We start from the raw sequence: 18155 nt of genomic DNA on the forward strand, positions 1-18155 counted from the left end.
TTGGAAAACTCCAACCTTTGCTAGGTGCCTTGAGATGATGATATGTTGGGACTCAGTAATCAAGTATATGAGGATCATCACTCCATGGCACAATATTCTGGTGAATCAATGCAGTACCCTTCACTTTGCTTCTAACCTGTGATGTACTTGAGGTTAAAGCTAAGGTACAAAAAGTTGGCAATATTATTTTCACAAATATCTGTTCTCTTGAGCTCAGGAGACAAAAATCAATGGTGCCTCTGGCCAAAACAAAACAAAATCAATTTAAACAAATCAATGGAGTGAACAAATTCTACCATTTATTTCTACCACACATTTTTTTTTACCTTTAGCAAGTCATGGAATTGAAAATTACATTGTTATTGTAGGTTTATTAAAAAGCAGACTGTTGCTGGTAAATACAATCTCTCATCTTAGCTGTTGTGGCAGTGGTGCAATGTGTTTGTGTTTGATCCAAGATATTCAATGAATTTCTCCTCAAAGTCCTTCAAGGGTATTTAATACTACAGCATCACAGGAAGTATTGTTTTACAGAAATATAACTTTCTACTTCTGGATGAATTGCTCCTACTTTCCTCTGTGGAAAGCATACCTGCACCACAGAACAAATTTATGCCTTTTCAAACAAGCTTATGGCTCAAAAGGTTGGCTGAACTGCACATCCAAGTTTCAAATATAGTTATAAGTGTGAAACTAGCCCTCTTAGCAGCCCTCTGGTGACTGGCCTCTTCGTGTTGCCAATGACAGGAATCACTGGCTCTTCAATCAAGGGCCTCGCACTAAATCTAAAGTGTAACAAGTATTTTTCTTTCCCCCGACAGTTTTGCTCTGAAAGGATATTGCTACTGGCAATAACTAAGCCATGTGTAAAAATAACAAAGATTGAATGGAAGAATGATAACTCCCCCTTCCTCCCCCCGAGTTATTGTGAATCGTCAGTGATGTGCAAGATTCAGTGCCATGTGCTGTGGAGGATTAATGCTGCAACACCAGTGGCGATTCCTGCAGGCATAATTGCAGTGCTAGATGGCATATGACACTGTTGAGATGATTCACTCACTTCAGGCATTGTTTTGAGAGACAGAAGAGCTGAAATACAAGCAAAGAGACTCTTCACTGTTTTCGTTGCACTGTTGATGCAGTCTAGGTTTTAAAATATGATATAAACTGGAGTTGATTGTTCTGGAGATTGTTTGTATTTCACTCTCTTTTCTGTAATCTTTTGTCTTTGAAATACCACTCTGTATTGTCACCATGTTACAAGGATAGATTTGGCAAATGGAGCAGACCATCACTGGTAAATGTAAACTTTCGTATTGCTTAATCATTTTTTTATTCGGTCATGGGATATGGGCATCGCCTGCAAGGCCAGCATTGATTGCCCATTCCTAATTGCCCTTGAGAAGGTGGTGGTGAGCCATCTACTTGAACTGCTGCAATCTGTTTGGTGAAGGTACTCCGACAGCTGTTAGGGAGGGAGTTCCAGGATTTTGACCCAGTGACGATGAAAGAACGGTGATATATTTCAAGTCAGGATGGAGGGGAACTTGCAGGTGATGGGGTTCCCATGCGCCTGCTGACCTTGTCCTTCAAGGTGGTAGAGGTCGCGGGTTTGGGAGGTGCTGCTAAAGAAGCTGTGGCGAGTTGCTGAAGTACATCTTGTAGATGGTACACGTTCCAGCCACGGTGCGCTGGTGGTGGAGGGCGTGAATGTTTAAGGTGGTGTATGGAGTGCCAATCAAGCGGGCTGCTTTGTCCTGGATGGTGTCGAGCTTCTTGAGTGTGTTGGAGCCACACTCATGCAGGCAAGTGGAGAGTATTCCATCACACTCTTGACTTGTGCCTTGTAGATGATGGATAGGCTTTGGGTAGTCAGGAGGTGAGACACTCGCTACAGAATATCCAGCCTTTGACTTGCTCTTGTTGCCACAGTACTTATATGGCTGGTCCAGTTAAGTTTATGGTCAATGGTAATCCCCCAATCAAGCAGAGCCAGCATGGTTTTATGAAAGGGAAATCATGTTTGACAGATTTGCTGGAGTTCTTTGAGGATGTCACGAGCAGGATGGATAAGGGGGAATTAGCGGATGTGGTGTATTTGGATTTCCAGAAGGCTTTCGATAAGGTGCCACATAAAAGGTTACTGCACAAGATAAAAGTTCACGGAGTAGAGGGTAATATATTAGCATGGATAGAGGATTGGCTAACTAACAGAAAACAGAGAGTCGGGATAAATGGGTAATTTTCCGGTTGGCAAATGGTAACTAGTGGGGTGCCACAGGGATTGATACTGGGGCCTCAACTATTTAAAATCTATATTAATGACTTGGATAAAGGGACCGAGTGTAATGTAGCCAAGTTTTCTGATGATGCAAAGATGGGTAAGAAAGCAAACTGTAAGGAGGACACAACAAATGTTCAGAGGGATATAGACAGGCTAAGTGAGTGGGCAAAAATCTGGCAGATGGAGTATAATGTGCAAAAATGTGAGGTTATCAATTTTGGCAGTAAAAATAGAGAAGCAAATTACAATTTAAATGGAGAAAAATTGCAAAATTGCTGCAGTACAGAGGGACCTGGGGGTCCTAGTGCATGAAACACAAAAGGTTAGTGTGCAGGTACAGCAAGTAATCAGGAAGGCAAATGGAATGTTGGTCTTTATTGCAAGGGGGATGGAGTATAAAAGCAGAGAAGTCCTGCTGCAACTGTACAGGGTATTGGTAAGGCTACACCTAGAGTACTTACTACAGTTTTGGTCTTCGCATTTAAGGAAGGATATACTTGCATTGGAAGCTGTTCAGAGAAGGTTCACTAGGTTCATTCCAGAGTTGAGGGGGTTGACTTATGAAGATAGGTTGAGTAGGTTGGGCATTGGAGTTCAGAAGAATGAGAGGTGATCTTATCGAAACATATAAGATAATGAGGGGGCTCGACTAGGTGGATGCAGAGAATATTTCCATTCATAGGTGAAACTAAAACTAGGGGACATAGTCTCAGCATAAAGGGCCGCCCATTTAAAATTGAGATGTGGAGGAATTTCTTCTCTGAGGGTTGTAAATCTGTGGAATTCTCTGCTCCAGAGAGCTGTGGAGGTTGGTCACTGAATATATTTAAAGTGGAGATGAACAGATTTTTGAGTGATAAGGGAGTAAAGGGTTTTGGGGAATGGGCAGGTAAGTGGAACTGAGACTATGATCCGATCAGCCATGATCTTATTGAATGGCAAAGCAGGCTCAATGGGCCGAATGGCCTATTCCTGCTCCTATTTCTTATTGATGGTGGGGATTTGGCATTGGTAATGCCATTGAATGTCAAGGGATGGTGGTTAGACTCTGTTGGAAATATGGTGGTAAATATGGAAAACTAAAAAAAAGACAAAAATTCTTAAAATTTCGATATTTGCATCTAACTGCAGAAGAGCAATGATTTCTGGTGTTGTAGCTTTCTGAACTACTGTACAGTGTGTCAGTCAAAATGTGACAAATCAAACAGTATCATTGCTTTTCTTTGTATGTGTGAGGGATGCTAGAGTTGGGAGATATTTCCACTTTTTGTTTCCTCAGCATCAAGCACTCCTAGCTTCAGTTTTGCGTACTCACAATGCCGATTTAATCTCCCGCTGCTGTGCACCAGCATGGTGCTTTAACTTCAGCCTCAGAAAAGCACTCCCATCTCCTCCAGTCTGACATTTCTATTTCCCACACCATCTATCCTTCTGAAATCTCTGAATGACATTGGCTACTCAGTGTGATTTATGAGCAGGTCTGCGTTTTAAACTTGTGCCAGCAAGGAACCAGATCGAAAGAGGTGCAAGGACACAGATTTCAAACCCATTACACCAAATGGATCCTTTAGAAAAATCTTTCACTAATTGATAGATGTCACGAGTTGAATGAATAACGGGAGCTTTGTATCTGAGATTCAATCAATGAAATAGTTTATTGTGCCATCAATTGCAAACCCCAATTTTACAATAAGATTTTGAAAGTTTTATAAAGCTGCTGTTACTTATCAATTTTTAAATGGTTTACTGTTATTAATTCAGCTTTCTTTAAATCATGCAGAGAATAGATTATGATCCAGCACAATATGATTAGATTCCACAAGTGTGGCTGAGGACGAATTCACGTGATTTATGGGTATGCTCATAAATAGCAATGCAAACCATATTTCACAGTTGACAACAGCCTATTTTGTTTTAATCTGTGCTTAAACTATTGTTTGTCCAGTAATTTCTTTTTATTTCATGAGCTTTAATTCTTAATTAATTTTAATGGCGGTTGTTAGTAGTGTAGAGGGTGTTTATGTGTGTGAACATCACATACTATTCCGAGAGGTGACCGGCTACGTTTATAAGAATACCAGTTGAACTGAGGGTAAGGATTGGAGCAGGTCTTCAGTAATAGATTCATGAGTTGATATAGACTTAACCCAGGTCTTTGTTGGGTTGGGAGCACTCATTGTACAACCTATGGGCTGACCACTGTCTTGCCATGTGGCCTCTGGCATACTGCCAGCAGCGAGATATATGAGTATTTATGTGTTTGAGGGAATTACAGACAAAAAAAACCTAGTTGATCTCCAGTGATGTTGCTCATGGATCAAACTTCAAATCAGATCTCTGCATCCTTCTCCGTGTAATTTTTTCTTTGCTTATCTCCAAGTCTTTATGTTTCCCTTTCTCTTTTTCTTTGCCTTCAGCTCTGTATCTTTTTGTATGCCTTTGAGACAGTTTTTCTTCCTGTCCCTGAATCAGTCTATTTTTCATCTTATTCACTCTTTCAATTCCCTCCTAGAAACATAGAAAATAGGTGCAGGAGTAGGCCATTCAGCCCTTCTAGCCTGCACTGCCATTCAATGAGTTCATGGCTGAACATGCAACTTCAGTACCCCATTCCTGCTTTCTCACCATACCCATTGATTCCCCTAGTAGTAAGGACTTCATCTAACTCCTTTTTGAATATATTTAGTGAATTGGCCTCAACAACTTTCTGTGGTAGAGAATTCCACAGGTTCATCACTCTCTGGGTGAAGAAGTTTCTCCTCATCTTGGCCCTAAATGGCTTCCCCCTTATCCTTAGACTGTGTCCCCTGGTTCTGGACTTCCCCAACATTGGGAACATTCTTCCTGCATCTAACCTGTCTAACCCCGTCAGAATTTTAAACTTTTCTATGAGGTCCCCTCTCATTCTTCTGAACTCCAGTGAATACAAGCCCAGTTGATCCAGTCTTTCTTGATAGGTCAGTCCCGTCATCCCGGGAATCAGTCTGGTGAACCTTCGCTACACTCCCTCAATAGCAAGAATGTCCTTCTTCCTATAGGTCTGTTCTTCACACTGACTCCTTTTTGTTCTGTCTCCCATTCTGTGGATATTTTGACACAATTTATTTCTATCTTGTATTTGCCTGTATATCTTTTTCTCATTATCATTTATTTCTGTATTATTATTTTGTGGGAGTATTTTTGTTGCCTTTCTTTCCACTACAGATTGACTTTTTGTTTAATTTTCTTGCCCGACTCTGTAGCTGTCCTTGGAGGAGAGGAGAGATATTGGTCAGGTTGGAGAGAGCAGGAAGGCTGGACATTATATGCTACAGTTCTGTAACTCTTACATCTTCCATGCCCTGCTCACCCACATCCATATTCTGTAACACAGAACTGTGTATTTATGTGGTTGAGTTGTTTTTGCTTGTCCTGTTTGTAGCTAGATTGTACTCATTGTTGACAAGTAGGTAACTTGATGACAGGTGCACAAGCCTGCTGTCAAATTTACTAATTTGCTTTGCAAGCAAGTGCTTGACCATGCTGTGTTGCAAATGTCAGTCTGTGAAACACATGGCACAGTACAATAAACAGAATGAAACACAAAATTGGGGCAGAGCTCACATTCAGCATTCATTAAATATCAACATATCATCAATCTTCAGATGTAGTTTGATCTCTAAATTTTCAGAGCATCTGTTGTTGTGAATTGTTGTTAAAGTCTTCCATTTTGTCACTTCCAAAGATGACATTTGCTTTCTGCCAAAACAAGCATGCACCGTTTGACTCTATTTCTTATGTGTCTCTGTGACAAGATTTTCCTCTGAGTGATTCCAGCCATGAATATAACACAGGTAATACAATTCAAGCAATTTGTGAAGAGAAATGGCAGTTCAGTACCAATTTGGAAGTTAAAACAGGTTACAGCTTACAATTAATTGACCACAAAAATGTTAATTGATTATGTCTTGGCTAATCACTTGTGACTGTACTCAGTCAAGTTTAAGACATTAGAGCTGCATTATTATTGAGATTGGACAGTGAAAAGCTGTACATGGCCAGCTGCATAAAGCAGTAGGTAATATAATCATACTGCTGTTGCAATAGCATGCAATCAGTTCTAATGAGGATTTTAAAGAGATTATTGGATGTTTTGAGTTCTCAGAATCAATCTTATACTCTTCCTGAAAATGTCCTCAGTCTCTAAATATTGAATTCTGTGGTATTGGAGTAAAGGGTGTTAGAAAGTGATTCATCTCAAGATCTAAAATATGTCCTTGTTATGTTACTTGGAAGAAACTGCAGAATGAATCAAAGCTAATTAACTTTTTGAACACATCATTCAATGTAGATGAACATAGGAACGGAGTCGGCCATTTATCACCTCAAGCCTATTCCACCATTCTATTAGATCATGATTGATCTGTACCTCAACTCCAATTACCCGCCTTGGATCCAAATCCTTTGATGCCCTCACCCAACAATAATCTATCGATCTCAGTCTTGAAAATGTTCCATGGCCCAGAATCCACAGCCTTTTGGTGGAGATAGATCCACATCTTCACTACCTCGCAATCAACAAGCTCCTTGCTGGAGTGGAACTAAACTACAGAACCAGTGGGAACCTGTTTAACCTTCGTCACCTCCAGGCCAGATCCAAGACCGTCTCTACCTCTGTCGTCAAACTGCAGTACGAGGATGACGCCTGCAGCTGTGCACATTCAGAGTCTGAACTCCAATTCATAGTCCACATCTTCACTGAGGTGTACGAAAGCATGGGCCTTACACTAAACATCCATAAGACAAAGGTCCTCCACCAGCCTGTCCTCACTTCACAGCACTACCCCCCAGTCATCAAGATCCACGGTGCGGCTCCGGACAACGTGGACCACTTTGCATACCTCGGGAGCCTGTTATCAACAAGGGCGGACATCGACGATGAGATTCAACACCGCCTCCAGTGCGCCAGTGCAGCCTTCGGCCGCCTGAGGAAAAGAGTTTTCGAAGATCAGGCTCTCAAATCTACTACCAGGCTCATGGTCTACAGGGCTGTTTTAATACTGTCTGGCTCAGAGAAGTGGACCATATACAGTAGACACCTCAAATCGCTGGAGAAATACCACCAACGATGTCCCAGCAAGATCCTGCAAATCCCCTGGGAGGACAGACGCACCAACGTTAGCATCCTTGACCAGGCCAACATCCCCAGCATTGAAACACAAACCACACTCGACCAGCTCTGCTGGGTGGGCCACATTGTTCGCATGCCTGACACAAGACTCCCAAAGCAAGCGCTCTACTTGGAACTCCTACACAGTAGGCGAGCCCAATGTGGGCAGAGGAAATGTTTCAAGGACATCCTCAAAGCCTCCCTGATAAAGTGCATCATCCCCACTGACACCTGGGAGTCCCTGGCCAAGACCGCCCTAACTGGAGGAAGTGCATCCGGGAGGGTGCTGAGCACCTTGAGTCTCATCGCCGAAAGCATGCAGAAATCAAGCGCAAGCAGTGGAAGGAGCGTACGGCAAACCAGTCCCACCCACCCTTTCCTTCAACGACTGTCTGTCCACCTGTGAGAGAGACTGTAATTCCCATATTGGACTGTTCAGTCACCTAAGAACTCATTTTTAGAGTGGAAGCAAGTCTTCCTTGATTTCGAGGGACTGCCTATGATGAACTTTTGTGTGAAAAAGTGCTTCCAGATTTCACTCTTAAATGATTTAACTCCAATTTTAAGAATTTGCCCACTTGTTCTTGATTCTCCCACCATCTACTCTATCAAATCCCTTTATCATTTAAAAAAAACCTTGATTAGATCACCCCTCAACCTTCCAAACTCAAGGGAATACAAACCAAGGTTATGCAACCTAATCTTATAATTGAACCCTTTAAGCCATGGCGTCCATTCTGTTGCATCTAAAGTTAGGTAAAAGCAGATGAAGTTTCTTAATATCTCTCGGGTTTAATTTGCTCTAGTACCACACTGTTTAATGTGTTCCTGTAAAATTCATTGGCACTCTAGTTTAGCATAGCTGTATCACCTGTGAAATAAAACAAATTGGTTAAAATACTGCACAGAGGAGTTTTATAGAAACATGCCAGCCAGTATGTTATCAGAGGAAATCAAATCCCACCATGTTTTGGTGTGACCAGTTTGGAATTACTGAGCAATGGTTGGTTTGGTAACAATCTTATTCCTTTGAATTGACCTTCAGAATTCAAAGCTGTATTTCAGAAATTAACTCCTATAACAGTTTTATTCTCCATCACACTTGGGTGTTGCTGGGCTTTACTAAGCCTACGAAAGACCATTCATTCTATTCTCCTTGTTTTAAATTATACCTTGGCATTTATACAATGACTCGAGTGAATAACAAAGTCTTCTACTCCTCCATCTATTTGAGTATATTATGCAAATTCATTTCAGCAGAGAAGCTGTGCGGAAGTACTTGAATCCATTAATACCTGACTCCATTACTGGCTTCATTTAAAACTGTTTTGTGTATCAGCATTTAATTTGCAAGAGTAATCAACCGGCTAATAATGGATTACGGGGCTACAGATGCTTTTTATAATGAGACAAGAACAGACCCAAAATGAAGCAAGAGTGAAATGTAGGTAATTTTGAGAAACATAAAAATGTAGCCATTTCTATATTTTTTTCTATTTTATACTGTCACTGCTCTTTTCATGTCATTTTAAGATAAATATAGTATCCACCATGTTACACTATGGAAAAACATGAGTGCGGCATGGTGTCTGTTAAAATGCAATTTGAATGCAACGGGATCCTAGAGGAGATGTTCCCAACTGCACTGAGGTAAAGCACCTTAGAAAAGAATCTCGGTGTAACATCATGAGCAGGAAATTAAAAAAACATGCAGCAGTCTGCTGTGTTGGTGTTATAACGGGGGGTGAAAAATGACAGTGACCCATTGATTCATGAGGCTCACAGATTCAAAGAATAATGCATGGACATCAGAGCACAAGAGAACAATGTTAACTAAGTACCAGACTGAAATACTAGTGCAGTATGTCCCCATCCATCAAGGAATGAAACCAATATGAATACCAACAAGGATAGTAAGTAATAAGGGCTCACCGCAATGTATCCAACCACACTTTGTTCATATTCCCATCCCCTATTCTTTTGATGGAATACTTTTTCTTGTAGATGGTATTTTATTTCAAAATATTTGTTTTGCTTTTCAGAAAACCTTTCACTGGTCTCCCATATGTTAGCTTATCCTTTGCATCTGCCTGTTTGGATCTTATCACAGATAGAAAAAAATAATGGGTATTATGGAGAGCGCTATAAGGCTGTAATTAAGTCAAAAATTCCTAATAAGGTCAAACTGTAAGAGTGTGGTGTTTATGAAGACTACCAAGTCCCCAGGATAGTATTAGTCTTTAACTTCCTCTTCATCTTTTTATATATGTTAAGTCTCTTGGTCAGCCAATTTCATATTATATGATTTAGATATGTTCACACTCATTTTAGACTGATGTTGACCACAAAGCAGTCTTCTAAAATTGGAAATCAGATTATTGAATTTCAATATCAGTTTATTTGGCCCCCTTTAGTAATACAGGTTGAATCTCTTTAATCCTGCACCCTCGGGAGCTGTCCCGTGCTGGATAAGAGAATTTGCCGGTCGACGGGAAGTCAGCATTTCGGGCCCAGCTTTGGTTGGGGAGTGGAGGAGCTGTGGCAAGAGGCTGGGCAACTTGTACGGCTCCATCGCATTGTCCAACTACTTCCGCCCGCAGTGTGCCGCGGCACAGCTGGACTGCACCTGGGTGGTGGACAGACAGGACAGCCAGCGCATCATGCTGCAGCTCAGCCTGCAGCTGGGCTATAGCAACAGGGTGCGTGTGTACGGCGGGACAGCCCATAAGCACGGCAGACTGCCGCAGACCCTCTCCTTCTGCAACAACCGGCGCCACATCACCCTCGAATCCTCCCGGGGTCAGATCGCCATCTCCTACCACACCAAGCCCAGCAGCACCGGTCACAGTTTCAACGCCACCTACCAGGTGAAAGGCTACTGCCTCCCGTGGGTGTGGCCGTGCGCCAGAGGCGGCGGCGAAAGGAGGAGCGTCCAGCCCCAGGACATAGGCCGTGACCCCCCCCACCCTGGCGGTCGGGAATGATGCCGGTTGAGGGAGGTAGCCGGATAAAAAAGTGCCGGATTTGAGAGGTTCATCCTGTATTACAACTTTTTAAAAAACCTTTCCATTCTAGAAAATATCCAAAAGAACATGAGAAATTTGGCCCCTCGAGCCTGCTCCGCCATTTAATAAGATCAAGGCTGATCTGATCATGGACTCAGCTCCACTTCCCTGCCCGCTCCCCATAACCCTTTATTCCCTTATCGCTCAAAATTCTGTCTATCGCCGCCTTAAATATATTTAATGACCCAGCCTCCACAGCTCTCTGGGGCAGAGAATTCCATAGATGTACAACCCTCTGAGAGAAGAAATTCCTCCTCATCTCAGTTTCAAATGGGTGGCCCCTTATTCTGAGACTATGTCCCCTAGTTTTAGTTTCCCCTATGAGTGGAAATATCCTCTCTGCATCCACCTGTCGTACCTCTTCATTATCATATGTTTTAATAAGATCAACTCTCATTCTTCTGAACTCCAATGAGTATAGGCCCAACCTACTCAACCGATATTCATATGTCCACCCCCTCATCTCCGTAATCAACCTAGTGAACCTTCTCTGAATTGCCTCCAATGCAAGTATATCCTTCTTTAAATACGGAGACCAAAACTGTACGCAGTACTCTAGGTGTGGCCTCACCAATACCCTGTACAGTTGTAGCAGGACTTCTCTGCTTTTATACTCTATCACCTTGCAATAAAGTGCTTAACAGAGGGGAGAATAGACAGATAATGGAAGTAAAGAAAAGGAGCATGAGCCAGTGTGGAAGAGTTAAGAGAGCTAATTGAAAGCTTGGCCAGAATATATGTTTTCCAGAAGGTTTTTGAAGATGGGAGAGAAATGAAAAGTCAGAGAGTATTAGAGATTTTTTTTAGAGAGTGCGGCCAAGACAGCTGAAGGTTCTTCCACCACTGGTGGGCTGAAAAGAGGGGAAAGCAGAGAGGTCAGTGTTGGGGGACTGGAGGAGACACTTAGAGGAAGTTGCAGAGACAGGACATGGAGGAATTTGAAGATGGCAATAAGCAGTTTAAATTCAATATATAGGGCAAAGGAGCCAGTGTAGATCAACAAGGACAGGGATGAGTGAAATTCGAGTGGATTGGATATGATTGGATGGAGGCAGGCAATGTTGACAAGGTTTCAAAATTGAGAGCTGAATTTTTGGCTTTGCTCATTTTGGGATGGCAATAGCGGCAGGGCAGTAAAGTTTGCGTCTGGTAACAGTTTGCACCACAGTCAGCAAAATTCGGCAACTGGGTCCTGGGTGTGGGGCAGAGTGCTAAGCGAGGTATTGCACACCTCTCTTAGGGCGCTAGGCTGGCTGAGCATGCCAAAGTTCCGAGCTAAACAGCCGTCCTCGGAGCGTTCTAAGAGAGTCCTGTGGAGAAAGAAAAACCTGAAAAAAAAACACCAAAATCATTCCCAATAAATAAATCATGCCACCATAACATGAATCGCAAAAACCATAAAATACAAAACAATCCTACTTTTCTGAGGTCTTACTTACCTCACTGCAGTCGCTACAGCTCAGACTGCCCGCTTTCACAGGCAGTCCCAGCACAACGCTCTTCGGAGTGCTACGGATCAGGCAGAAGTCAAAAATAGAGACGGTGTTGCAACCAGGGGCATTGCACGCCGACTCGCCTCTTCTGAGCGATAATGCTCCGCCCCCACCCCCGCCGAAACCAACCCCGAAAATCCCAGCAAGACGCTGGAAGCTGGCCTCCCGCCCAGAAAAGCTTACCGCTGCCATTGCTGCCCCTCCGGGGCGAAAACAGAGACGGCGCCAAGCCGAAAATCCATCCCAGAGAGTTTTGGTTGAGATGTGCACCGAGCTGGGAGGTACAGCACGTTCAAGGACCTTAGTAGAGGAAAGGGAAGTTAGAGATGGGGCAGCAGTTGGATTTTTGTCACACTCCACAAATAAATCTGAAAATGATGGCAGCACTAACAGTAGAGTGCAGGACCTCCATATTACAAGGTTCTGTATGTGCCTGGGTTTTAATTCCAAGCATAACTGATAAAGAAACTGATTCATGTCTGATTCAATCCGGTAGTTGTCGTACCTCACAGCAATAGAGCAGAAGAGAAATCATTGTTCCAGGAACTTATCAATTCAGAAGCCCAATCATCCTGCCAGCAAAAGAAAAGGTGCTACAAGGCAGGAAGGTGTTCTTTTTTTTAAAAAAAAAGCTTCTTTGAGTAACTCTACTGAAGAAGCAGTACCATAAACTGAAAGGCAAACATTTCTGTAGAGGGGCCACAAAATTTTAAAAAATTGTTCTAACAGATGTAGCAGGTTTTCATTTGAAATAAAATATTTCAAATAGAGCTTTGTAATCCAAAAATGTCAAACTCAATAATTTATGAGTAATCCAGTAAGGTTCACCTCTGAATATATTTATGCGACATTAAGCATTTCTGTACTGATATTCGAAAAGTAGGAGTTCAAGTCATTGTTACGAAGTCTCAATTGTTTACTTGTAAAAGCAATCCTGTGAAAAGACTTCTGACCCATCTGTTGCTGTTTTGGGTTAAAATCTCGGCGTAATACAGGTATCACACTTGTTGAATATCTTGGATTCTCCTTAATGCTTCACAAAAATCCACAGAATTTAGGCGTATTGTAAAATCATAGAATAGAATCACAGAATGGTTACAACACAGAAGGAAGCCATTCGAACCATCGAGCCTGTGCCAGGTTTTAGGAAGAGCACTTGAGCTAGTCCCACTCCCCCGCCCTTTCCCCGTAGCCCTGCAATTTCTAATTCCCTTTTGAAAGCCACAATTAAATCAGCCCCCAGCACACTTTCAGGCAGAGAATTCCAGATCCTAACCACTCCTGGGAATATACCTCGACTGACAACCATCTCCTCTTAAAAAGCAGCCCATTGTTCGATTATAGCTTTGCACACCAATCTTTGCTTCCAATTTACCCAGGCCAGATCCATACTCAATCCACTGAAATTGGCCTTCATCCAATAAATTATTTTTACTCTCGATAGCTCCCTGACCTTTTCCATAGATCGTCTAAAGTTTATGATACTTTGATCACTGTTCCCTAAGTGTTCCCCTACTGACACTTGCTCTATTTGACCCACCTCATTCCCCAGAACCAAATCCAGCAATGCTTCTATAAACAAAATATTTTCTATTTTTACAATCCATTTTATAACTGGTATTATGTTACTTGTATTTATTTGTACTAAACACGAGGGAGCTGAACTTGGTCGATGTTCCGCCTGCATCCGCCGAGGTCCCGCCGCAAATGTCGGTTTTCTGGGCGATTCCTCTGCCGCCCGCCAGAAGGACCGTTCGGGAAAAGCTGGTCTGACCTGGACAGCAATCGGCCAGCAGTGAGATGGGATGGGAGGGAGGGACAGATGGATGGTATTCGGCCAGCAGTGAGATCGGGTGGGAGGGAGGGACAGGTGGATGGTATTCGGCCAGCAGTGAGATCGGGTGGGAGGGAGGGACAGGTGGATGGTATTCGGCCAGCAGTGAGATCGGGTGGGAGGGAGAGACAGGTGGATGGTATTCGGCCAGCAGTGAGATCGGGTGGGAGGGAGGGACAGGTGGATGGTATTCGGCCAGCAGTGAGATCGGGTGGGAGGGAGGGACAGGTGAATGGTATTCGGCCAGCAGTGAGATCGGGTGGGAAGGAGGGACAGGTGGATGGTATTCGGCCAGCAGTGAGATCGGGTGGGAGGGAGGGACAGGTGAATGGTATTCGGCCAGCAGTGAGATCGGGTGGGAAGGAGGGACAGGTGGATGGTATTCGGCCAGCAGTGAGATCGGGTGGGAGGGAGGGACAGGTGGATGGTATTCGGCCAGCAGTGAGATCGGGTGGGAGGGAGGGAGAGGTGGATGGTATTCGACCAGCAGTGAGATCGGGTGGGAGGGAGGGACAGGTGAATGGTATTCGGCCAGCAGTGAGATCGGGTGGGAGGGAGGGACAGGTGGATGGTATTCGGCCAGCAGTGAGATCGGGTGGGAGGGAGGGACAGGTGAATGGTATTCGGCCAGCAGTGAGATCGGGTGGGAGGGAGGGACAGGTGAATGGTATTCGGCCAGCAGTGAGATCGGGTGGGAGGGAGGGACAGGTGAATGGTATTCGGCCAGCAGTGAGATCGGGTGGGAGGGAGGGACAGGTGGACAGTCGGGCAGCATGGAGAATGAGTGGGAGGGAGTGCAGGAGGCCATCACATCACGGCAGCCGGACGGATGCTGCACCATATCAGTGGGTCTGCTGGAAAAAATGTTAGGTGCATGTTGCATTACTTTATTGCTGATGGTGATGTTTAAATTGGATGTCATTAAAAATGACTGTCATGTAGCTAAGCTGATGGAGGCTTTTTTGTTGGACCTTGCTGAAAGTCCTTCATTGAGAAGCCCAATGGCGAAGGGAAAATTATTATGCATAATTGAAAAGTGTTCAGCATGTCACATTTTGCAGATCCAAGCTGATTCATTAATGGTGTCACGCAATGTACTGCACTGTAGCTGATGACCATGTGATCTCAGGGGTGGCACTCCTTTCATGTAACACTGAAGTGCAAGCCTTGAGGTCTGCCCTGCAATCAGGTAACCTGAGAGTAATTGAATGATAGGCTTCCTGCATAGGTGACCCTTCCTTGTCGTCTTGCGATGACCTGATGACAGAACCCATTATACAGTGCAGTCAGATGTGCATGGGAAGATATTCCTGATGAAGCAGATGACGCGAGGGACAGATGTGTGTTTCTCGGAACATAGAAAATAGGTGCAGGAGTAGGCCATTCGGCCCTTCGAGCCTGCACCGCCATTTAATATGATCATGCAACTTCAGTACCCCATTCCTGTTGTCTCTTCATACCCCTTGATCCCTTTAGCCGTAAGGGCCACATCTAACTCCCTTTTGAATATATCTAATGAACTGGCCTCAACAACTTTCTGTGGTAGAGAATTCCACAGGTTCACAATTCTCTGAGTGAAGAAGTTTCTCCTCATCTCGGTCCTAAATGGCTTACCCTTATCCTTAGACTGTGACCTCTGGTTCTGGACTTCCCCATCATCAGCAGTTGGTGGCCAGGAGTGAGCAGGAGCTGGACTCAGTGGCCAACGTCACTACTGTGCATCAGTTGAAGGCCTTTCCTCTTGGGGATCTTCAGAGGGCCTCCACTGCGCATGCGCGAGATTTTGTTTTTTTTGTAATTTTCTTGATCCAAAGTGTAGTCTTTTGGTGGCCCTTGGAGGCTGATTGGGGAACTGTGCATGCGCATAAAAGGAGAGCACTTTATTCCATCTGTGAGTGTGAGAGAGGAGAGGAGAGAGTTGGAGGTTAGAGAGCAGACAGGTGGTATTACAGAGGAGAGAGTTGGAGGTTAGAGAGCAGAGAGCGGGCATTGGAGAGGGGGGCAGTCTGAGTTGCAGAGGGGGCAGAGTGAGAAATTTAAACCCACAAATTCTTCAGCAGCCATTCCTCTCATCATTGAGGCCAGAAATCTTCAATGAAGACTGCCAAAACCAGGCCCAGAGCTCCGTGCTTCCAGGAACAGGAGTGGGAGAAGTTAGTGACTGAGGTGGAGCGCAGGAACAACAAACTCATCCCGGATGTTCATGGCAAGCCTCCAGCAACCAATACTGACATCTTTGGATGGAGATCGGTGAGATGGTGACTGCAATGGGCAACGTTGAGCGGGATAGGAACCACACATGACGTTAAAATGACAGAGGGTCAGCAATGTGAGTGTATTTACAAATGCACAATAACAAAGGTTAAATAAGATTATTACATTTACATAAGTTTACAGTAGCAACACCCACCCCTCTACCCTCCACCACCACCACGCTTCCCCCCCACTTGCAGCGATACCCGATGTCCTCTTCCTCGCCCCGCCTACATGATGGCGTGGCGCTCCTCTGTCTGTCACTGCCTCTGGTTGAGGAGGTTGTGCAGGAGGTCAGTGGGATGTCTGTAGAAGTGTGCGTCTTGGTGAAAAGGTAGAGCGCAGGACCGAAGGTGCAGGGTTCTCCTGCTCCTCCGGATCTGTCTGCCTTGAGGGTGTGAGGTCGGGGACTTGCACTATGCATGCAGAAGCCATCTCTTGCCTCACGGCCTCAGCGCTTTCCGTTGTGTGCTCCAAGACTGTAAAGAGCCAGTCCATCCTCTGATCATACTGCTGGGTGAAGGAGGCGATGCTGCCAGCTATCCCAGCCATGGTCTGCAGCATGTCGCGACCTATCTCCACGCTGGTGCTTGATAGCTACACCATCTGGTTGAGTACAGAGAGCCGTGATGCATCTGCAGGTGGTTGCTCGCTGCTGCCGGATGCTGGCGCCTTGCTTCCCTTCGAGCCATGGCCTCTGCGCTTGGTGGAGACCGTTGGAAATCCCAGGAAATCGGAGCCCAACACCGAGGTTCTGTGGACACTTGGCTCACATGGCAGGAGGCTCCTCCAGGTCAAGGGGCAGAAAGATGGGCTCTTCTCCCTCGTCTCTCTCCTGTTCGTTTTGGCCCTGGGTGGCGGAGGTGGCAGTGGTGGAAATGGGTGATCTTGGGGGCGGGGGTGGTTGCAGGAAGTATCCGGTGTCTTCGGGTGTGGAGAATGTCGGGTTGGGAGATGGTGGGGTCTGACGGCTTCTGTGAAGGCTAGAGGTTGATGGCCTCTCTAGACCCGTGCTGTTCGACTCATCATCTGCAAGTAGAGGGCAACATTTCAGTCTGTGGCAGGGCTGGGGGGGGGCGTGGTGGTCAAGCTGAGATGTGAGCCATTCCATCTCACATTATGCCACCAAGGAGTTCCATCTCTACATGTCCACACCATAATGGGTGACAAAGTGTGCGTTCAACTGCGAGTGCCTTACATTGCAATACTTTCATGCTATGAGCGTCGCTGACACGAGAGACTAGTATAACCTCACCACGCGGTAGCACCGGACCTGCATCAATGTCTGTAGTTGCACAGTGGGGATCACCCACTAATGTCAATGCATGCTCCTCCACCCTGGTCATTTCAACAACCTCGTCTGGGCCCCCTCTGGTTGCACTCAGGCTTGTTTGGTTGGCTGCTTGTTTTTTCTGCACAAAGAAATGTTTCAGCCTTTAACCCCTTTGCTGATGCCCCCCATACACATTCCCACACACACACACACACACACATCTAGCGCACAATGTTTTTGGCTTTCGAGAGGACGGGGCGAATAAATTTGTACTCACTCTAGCTAATGCCAGCAAATCTTTGCAGCATTGGTCCCCATCCCGCTCAACGTTGCCCATTGCAGTCACCATCTCACCGATCTCCATCCAAAGATGTCGATATTGGGTTGCTGGAGGCTTGCCACGAATATCCCGGATGAGTTTGTTGTTCCTGCGCTCCACCTCAGTCACTAACTCCTCCTACTCCTGTTCCTGGAAGCACGGAGCTCTTGGCCTGGTTTTGGCAGTCTTCATTGAAGATTTCTGGCCTCAATGATGAGAGGAATGGCTGCTGAAGAGTTTGTGGGTTTAAATTTCTCACTCTGCCCCCTCTGCAACTCAGACTGCCCCCCTCTCCAATGCCAGCTCTCTGCTCTCTAACCTCCAACTCTCTCCTCTGTAATACCACCTGTCTGCTCTCTAACCTCCAACTCTCCTCTCCTCTCTCACACAAGGTGGAATAAAGTGCTCTCCCTTTTATGCGCATGGACAGTTCCCTAATCAGCCTCCAAGGACCACTAAAAGACGACATATTGGATCAAGAAAAC

Source organism: Pristiophorus japonicus, chromosome 11 (genome assembly GCF_044704955.1).
Source record: "Pristiophorus japonicus isolate sPriJap1 chromosome 11, sPriJap1.hap1, whole genome shotgun sequence".
In the NCBI taxonomy this organism is placed as follows: Eukaryota; Metazoa; Chordata; class Chondrichthyes; family Pristiophoridae; genus Pristiophorus; species Pristiophorus japonicus.